Genomic DNA, 8,717 nt, shown 5'->3' on the forward strand with positions numbered 1-8,717 from the left:
ACTTTATCTATTTAATTATTTGACTTATGTTTGACTCGTTTGACTTTTGTTTGACCCGTTTGACTTTTACTGACCCGAAATAACCGGTTGTTACATTATCCCCCTTTAGAGGGAATTTCTTCCCGAAATTATTTCTAAAGTGGGTACTCATGAACTAGGAAAAAGATGCGGATATTTTTGTTTCATTTATTCTTCACGTTCCCAAGTGAATTCAGGCCCTCGCTTGGCGTTCCAGCGGACCTTCACTATTGGTATACGACTTTGTTTCGTTGTCTTAATTTCCATGTCCATGATTTCCACAGTATCCTCTACGAATTGTATACTCTCGTTTATCTCGATTTCATCGAGAGGGATTACAAGAGTCTCGTCGGACATACACTTCTTTAGATTGGACACATGGAAGGTGGGATGTATGTTGCTGAGTTCCTGTGGTAGTTGAAGTTTGTAAGCTACGAGGCCGAATCTAGAAAGAATCTCGAACGGTCCGATGTACCTTGGATTTAGTTTTCCATGTCTTCCAAAACATATCATTCCCTTCCAGGGTGAGAAATTTTAACAAAATGCGGTCACCAACCTGGAACTCCAAGGACTTTCGTCGTTTGTCTGCATAATTCTTTTGTTGGTCCGTAGATGCTTTTAGTCGTTCCTGAATTTGGATGATATTCTCTGTCGTTTCTCGTATGATCTCGGGGCCGGTGATAGTGATATCAGGAACTTGCCTCTTTGCTGGTTGTGTGTCACCCACTCCAGCCCATCACAGAGGGGATCTATACCTGCGACCATAGAGGGATTCAAATGGCGCAACTTTGATGCTAGTGTAATGGCTATTAATGTATGAGAATTCAACGAGTGGTAAATAGGTATCCTAAGCTTTACCAAAGTCTATCACACAAGCTCTCAACATGTCTTCCAATGTCCGGATGGTTATCTCGATTTGCCTATCAGTTTGAGGATGGTATGTTGTACTTATGTCGAGTTTGTTTCTCAAGGGCTTTTGTAGTGATTGCAAAAACTATGAGGTGAACCTACTATCTCTGTCGAAGATAATGGATATTGGCACACCATGTAATTGTACAATCTCTTTAATGTACATTCTGGTCAGCTTCTCTATCTTGTTAGTCTCTTTTATTGGCAGGAAGTGTGCGAAATTAGTCAACCTGTCAACGATTACCCAAATGGTGTCAAGACCACCCGTTGTCTTGGGCAACTTGGTTATGAAATCCATGGTTATCCGCTCCCACTTCCATTCAGGTATCTCTGGTCCTTGTAGTAAAATCAAAGGCTTTTGGTATTCTACCTTGACCTTGGCGCAAGTCGGGTACTTGCCCACTGATGTGCACAAAAGTACTCACTAATTTTAATATTTATAACCTAACAAAATTAACTAACTATGCACTTATAGGCAGTGTACCTAGTCAGATTACAATATAGCTTGGGTAAGTCGGGTGTCGATCACAGGGAACGGTGTTACTAATTAATTTATTTACTATTAAATTAACCTAATTTTTAACAAGTCTAAAGGGGGTTTTACCTGATTTTACAAGATTAGATGAACTTAAATTCAAATTCAATAATTAAAAACACACACTCTTGTTTAGTTTGAATCCACTTCTCCCTTATGGCTAGCTAATGATTACAGATTATTAAGTTGGTTTTTAGTTGTATTAGTAATTTAGTTCTAACTTTACCAATAATTAACTAATTCATGTCAAACCATGTATGTTCACACATAATTCACAGAACTAATTATGAATGTAAATATGCTATGTAAGATTTGTTATATAAGCGCAATTATGATCACAATACACGTTCTCTAGCACAACTAAGCTTTATTTATTCTAATTACTAAGATTGGTCAATCCTAGCTCTAGCAATTCAATGTTCACTAAATCATTAGGTAAACAGGTTCATGCAGTTTAATGGTCACTAAGCTACACAGAACATGCAATCAAGCAATTAGATAAACAAACAGTAGCATGCTAGGTTATACAAATCAAACACAAGAAATTTTTACCAACTAAACTTAATCCATAAACATATAACTATTCATAAGTTTAAAGCTTCATCTAGCTAAACAAGAGTAGCTAGATTCAGCTGCTCATCATAGCAACTAAACCAACACAGCTAAAAATAATGAAAGACATGTTCTTATTTAACCAAAATATAAACCTTTATTCTTTTTGATGTTGAAAACCTTCTTCCAGAACCTTTCTTTCGCTCTGAATCGTCTCCTAGAACTCTTTTCTTCTGCCAAAAGGTGCCTCTATTCGTAATGGTCAAGGATTTATATAGTTGCTGATATCCATAAATTCACGTCGTGAATTGTAAGAAATTCACGTCGTGAGTTGTAGATAACCGTGCCCGTCAAGGATTCCTTCACCCGTATACATATCTTCTAGAACCAACGATTCACGTCGTGAGTTCCTTAAGTCTCACGTCGTGAATAATCTTTTTCCATATTTTCTTCACTTTTACTCTTTTAATTCCCAAAGTTTCTTTCTTTAACGCTTTCAGTCCCCTTTTCTTCAAAATGTCTTCTTTTTGGCTATAAATAACATTTAAGCTCATAAGTACCATTATTATAAACAAATTACCGACTTTTTAATAAAAATGTACTTAAACATTGCCTAAAAATAAGTATAAATATGGCAATATCAAAATACCCCACACATAGGCTTTGCTTGCCCTCAAACAAATTTAAACTTAATTCTTAATTACTAACACCACACAGAACAATCCGACTCTAGTTCAGCCATTATGCCAAGACCTCAACGCATGCTTTTGTGTCTAAAATTTTCCTAAAGTACCCCCATACTTTAAATACTCACAATCTTCATAAACACTCACCCACTTTTTCCGAACAATACTCATTTTATGCAACCCTCAGAATCCATCCTCAGAAAACCTCCTTATCCTCAAGGTATTTTTAGTTGAACAACCTAAGCATACATAATCTTGAATTACAATCATTGATACCACTATGGAGCTCTTTCGGAATTCTTCATTTCTTTGACATTTGATCTTTGATTTCTTTGAATTCACCACCTTATTTGATTTCTGGTATCTTCAACTTTTGAATTTCTTGGAATTTTGATCTTTTGATCTTCACTTTATTTGCTCCAAAATTCTTCCCACTTTTCTCGTAATTCTTTTTTTTTTAACATGTACATCTCTTTTTTCACTCAAAACCTACATGCTTAAGCAGAGGCGCTCAACCTCAACCTTTATTGGTTAATGATAATAATTTTCCTGGATACATTTCAGGTTTAGGCTGCTAAACATATTGCATCCCTCAAACCAAGCGGGGTTATGTTTTTGTTCCATGATTTCACTAAAATAAGGGAGGCCACAAATGCACTATAACGTATATTGGCTCAACTAAACATTTGAACTTTCATCGGATCATCCCACATAATACTAGCAATTATAGCTCAAATTATTATTACTAGATTCAATTATTAAAAATTCAAAATTTTCAAAATTTTCAATTTTGACTATCAAATTCTATGATTTTCTATCAATTTACTTTTTCTACCCCTACCCCACACTTATTTCATACAATGTCGTCATTGTATGCATCAAATTTAAAGAAACTTACAGAAAAGGGAGAAAAAAGAACAGACTCCCCTGGGATAATGGCGTGAACATCTCCAAAAGTGTGGAAAACGTGCATCTTGAATATGGACTCCAAAAATAGAAACTTGATTTTTGAACTCGCGAAATAAGGAGTGTACCGGCAAAACACGAAATCGAGCCTTCAGTCATCTTCAAATATGGTGTAAGTCTCCAAAAGTAGAATGACCAATGTGGGAAAGCATATGCCACATTGCATGGTGGTAAAAAAAATGAGTCAAAATAATCTTGAATATATTGACAAGAAGAATAGCATCAACCCATAGAAGACTAAAATGTCAAGGGCCTTGAATCTTGTAAAAATCTAATATTCACGACGTGAGTGTGAAACAATTCACGGCGTGAGATCGAAACTGAGCGTATTCTGAAAACCTCCTGATAACTGACTCACGACGTGAATAATAAAAGTTCACGTCGTGAAAACTGGACAACCAGAAAACATTGCTCAATTCTTCTTCTAATGTCTTAATGTATTAAAACTCTTCCAAAGTCATCAGTTTATGACTCTTTTGCTGACGCTCCACTCTCTTAACTCACCCCACACTTATTTTGAAAATATGGGTCTCGACCCTCGGCATTAAACACTCCCGGCTAAAAACGTACACATTCATAACTCGCTATCCCTCCTAGGCGCTCCTTAGCAATTTCTGAGAAACAATCAACAACGAAGAATAAAAGTAACATAATATTCAAAGTAGTTCTTACAATCCCATAAAAACAAACTAAAAACAAACTAAAAACAAACTAAAAACAAATCAAACAAAATAAATAACGATCAATCATCCTCCTCATTTTCATGCGTTCCACTGGTACCAGCTCCATCACCTGCACGACCACCATACTCCGACCATCGTGGGCAAATCGGGTAATGATACCCTAAATGAGGCGGCCGCTCCACCCCAAGATGCCGAACAATATTCTCCATCGTGCCGCCTATCCAATTCACACTCAATGATAACTGGTCAAAGTAACCAGCCATATCACCCCCAAAAGGCGCACCAACCATGGAAGCAGGTGGGTGTATCGGCTGCCCGCGGTCTCCTCTTCCTCTCACGTTCCTGCGCCTCGGTCTCAGCTCTGGCGCAGGTTGATCGGCTGGCTGATCATCCTCATCATCACCCTCAACATCTGATGGAACTATGCCCCAATGCGGTCCAAAATTTCTGACCACCCGCATAGTTTCCAAATATCCCATACCAAATTCATGCTCGTCCACACACGTCATGGATCTAGTAATACCAGGAACAACCAAATGATAAGAACGGGCCAAACGAGTAACAAAATGCCCCCACAAATGGGGCTCCCAGGGCGCGAACTCGCGGCAGACCCGGCCAGAAAACGTGCTAGAAAATACAGGATGTTGCAACAGACACCAGCCTGTAAGATGCACCATAAGAAAAATAAGTTCTGCTTAGTCACTTTGTCGCCATGCCTCTTATGGTTGATGGAAAAGGTAATGAACCGGTGGAGTAAACGATGGATCGGGGACCAAATACTGCTCTCGGGAGATACTCCGGAATTAAACATCCCAGAGGCAATGTTATGCCAAAAAGAATACCCCGTGACACCCTCCACATATCCTCTAGCAGCCCCACTCAAAAACATGCCAAACTCGGGATTCATAGCCTCCTGTCGATCATACAGTCCTACTCTCCAAGCAAACTCAACAAGGCTGCACTCCCGGTACTCACCCCCCAATCAAAATACCAACGCCTGTGGCCAATGTGGATCTTGGACTGTTTCCTGAAATGTCACCGTTGCGAAAAACTCGACACAAAACTCCTTGTAGACGCGCTCTTGCACCTGGAACAGATTCTGCCAACCAGAACAGGTAAACGAATACCCATCTCCAATGAATATCTTTGTCAAGAACGGGCCCACCCAGTCTACGAGCCCTACTTCCCTCAATCTTGTCCAATTGACTGTTGGAGCAACTGCAATTTCCCTATTGTAAAGCCACCCCAATCTGTTGTTCCAACGGGTCAAAACATCACGGGCCGTTGTTGCGAGAAAATTGTAAAATGGGTGCAAACCCGCAACCCCAGCTGGAACCTCTCTTCTTGGAGCCATTCCTGCAAAAACACGGAAAAAATAGCCAAAACAAATATCCACAAATTAAAATAGAAGAAAAATGAATTTTGTTTAGCCCCAGAATTCACGTCGTGAATCATGTAAGATTCACGTCGTGAGTTCATAATCCCAGAAGGCAGAATCGTAACAATCGGGGAAAAATCCAATCAAAATATCCTTGGGTTTTACTCCTATACTACTTCCAAACACTTAACATGAACATTCAAAGGTTATTACGAACTGTAAAGAATTAATTTCGTCATTTAACAAACCCTAACCCTAAGTTCCTCTACTAGAGCAAAAATTAAACTTAATAATCAATAATTAGTACGTTTGTTGGAAGTATTATGTAAGCACAAGGAAGATTAGTGGATTTGTCGGCTAAAATTGTAGCAATGGGGACCAAGGGGGGACCAATTTCTGCTTCCACTTTGTGAATAATAAACAATTGAAAGGGTTTACTGGTTTCCAGGGACTTATTATGTGGTCCCGTACTTTTAAAAATTCACGTCGTGAATTCTGTAAGATTCACGTCGTGAATAGTGTCTGGGCTTAAGTTTGGGCCATGTACTCATGGACTGATCTTGGGCTTGCTAGTCTAATGGTTTAAGCCATATCATGGATTATGTATCCGGTTCATTCACGATTCACGTCGTGAATTGCTAAAAATTCACGTCGTGAATAAAGTTTGGAAGAAAAATCAATTTTGACTAAGTTCTCAATTATTACTACTTCCATTTTAAGGTCCCTACATTTTGTTCTAATAGAGTTGGATGACTTGATCTAAGTTTTTTAAAACTAAAATGCAAAAAGAAAAAGAAAAAATTTCAAACCAAACTCGGGTTGCCTCCCGAGAAGCGCTTCTTTTTCTTGGAGTCTTGAGTTGGACTCCGTGCCTCCTACGTTGAGTCCTCGGAAGAATCCACCACTAGGATCTTTTGTTCCTTGAATCGCCTCTTATAAGCTTGAACTCGTCTTTTATATGCCTTCTTTGAATTCTCCTTTTTTGCCTTGCTCTCTTCTTCAAGCTTGTGTTTTGTGCCCTTAGTTTGTTCCTTGCACTCCATAGCATCCTCCTCTTCTTTCACCACCGGCTTTGTCACTCTTGAAGTGACCTCCTCTTCATCACTTGTCATCTCCTCATCCTCTTTGCTCACCCAAGAAGGTGGACTTTTGTAAGCTATGACTTCAACCAAAAATGGAACAGATGGTCTAGGTTTTTTTCTTTTGACTTGATGAACTGCCTTGATCTCTTCTTCCATAAGCTTCTCCAGTTCTTCTAGTTCATTGTCTTTGTTAATTGTGAACACCTCTTCTTGAACATGTTCCTTTGGGAAGCCATCTTCTATCCCAAAAACTTATTTTTCATCTCCAACTCTCAAGGTGAGCTTAGACTCGCGGATATCAACAAGGGCTCCAGCAGTGTTAAGCAATGGCCGGCAAAGGATAATTGGAACATCGGGATCTTCCTTCATATCCATTACTACAAAATCTATTGGAAAAACAAATTTTCCAATTTTTACCAAAATATCCTCCACTACGCCCCAGGGTTGTGTCACTGAACGGTTCGCCATGTGAATCGTCATTTTTGTAGCCTTCATCTTCTGAATTTCCAACTTTTTATAAAATGAAAAAGGCATCAAATTAATGCTAGCCCCGGAATCGGCTAAAGCATTAACCTTCAATTTATTACCAAATTCACACAGAAGAGTGAGACGTCCAGGATCCCCCATCTTCTCTGGTGTCTCCCCCAGCACAGCTTTTGAGCTTTGTTCACTTAGAACTACCTTAGACTAGTTCCTTAATTGCTTGCGAGTGTCTATCAAATCTTGAAGTAATTTTTTATGCTCGGGAGTTTTGGATAAGGACTCGACAAAGGGAGTATTAATCGGGATCCCCTTCACATGCTTGACAAACTCTCTATGCTCTCTCTCTAGTGGGCTAAGGGTAGCTTAGGAAGGAAAAGGAAAAGGCGGCTGATAAACCGAACTAACTGCAGAATTTTGTTGTTCATGACGGGCCCACGTCGTGAACATATAAGGTTCACGTCGTGAATTCTAGAACTCAACAGCTTCATGATTTTCGATCTTGATCTTCTTCATCTTTTGATCGGGCTTCTGTGGTTCTTCTTCCAATGCTTCCAGGAACTCCGAGATGGCTTCTTCTTCGGTGTCTATGGCCATTACATGAGATTGGGTCTTCGTTTCGGTATTTTTCGGGGATAACTTCTCATGAACTAGAGTGGCTAGTTGACCAAATTGTACTTCAAGGTTATGGATGGAGGCTTGCTGGTTCTTTATCAAAGTTTGTTGTTCCAAAATGGCGGAATCAGTGGCATCGTGTCTCTTTTCCGAAGCCTCCATAAACTTCATCAAAATGGTCTCTAGGTCGGGTTTCTTCTCGGCTGGTGGCTGCTCCTTTTGATAAAGGCCTCGACCTGTCTTCCTATATTTCTCTTCTTTTTGCTTCTTATACTCTTCATATGGCATTCACTCCTTCTTCGGTTTCCTCCAGTCCCCATCAAACTTATCCCCACTAGAGTAGCACACTTGAACCTTTCTGTTCCCATATTCATCTACATTGCAGTCCTTTGTCAAGTGTGGACCACTGCATCTCTCACACCCCACTCTTATGGCATGTATCGACTGGTCCATTTGTGTTATCCTGCGATCCATGTTATTCAGCATGGTCATGACAGCTGCAATTTCTTTAGTTTGGGCCCCTCCACCGCCTTTGATTCCATCTTGCCTCGGGTTGTGGTATTCGCGAGAGTGCTTCGTGAATTCTTCAATTAGATCCTTGACCTCCCTTGGATTTTTCTTTGTCAACGGTCCTTGAGAATCAAGGAGTTGTCTTGTCATCACATTGACCCCATCATAAAAGATTGACATCTCTTGCTACACATTTAGGTCATGTTGAGGGCAATTTCTGAGCAAGCCCTTGTACCGCTCCCATGCTTAGTATAGTGACTCCCCCGGCTGTTGCTCAAAGTTAGCTATTGCCTTCTTGAGTTT

General features: G+C 39.7%; 1 non-coding gene across 1 annotated transcript; it reads left to right on the forward strand.

Annotated features, from left to right (window-relative positions):
* The first annotated feature begins 8,610 nt into the window (after positions 1-8,610).
* On the forward strand, positions 8,611-8,717 carry LOC145071511 (small nucleolar RNA R71). Its single transcript, XR_013690521.1, has one exon. It is a non-coding gene; the product is annotated as a small nucleolar RNA R71 (small nucleolar RNA).

This window comes from Lactuca serriola, chromosome 8, assembly GCF_051521515.1.
Source record: "Lactuca serriola cultivar US96UC23 chromosome 8, Lser_US96UC23_V15, whole genome shotgun sequence".
Taxonomy (NCBI): domain Eukaryota; kingdom Viridiplantae; phylum Streptophyta; class Magnoliopsida; order Asterales; family Asteraceae; genus Lactuca; species Lactuca serriola.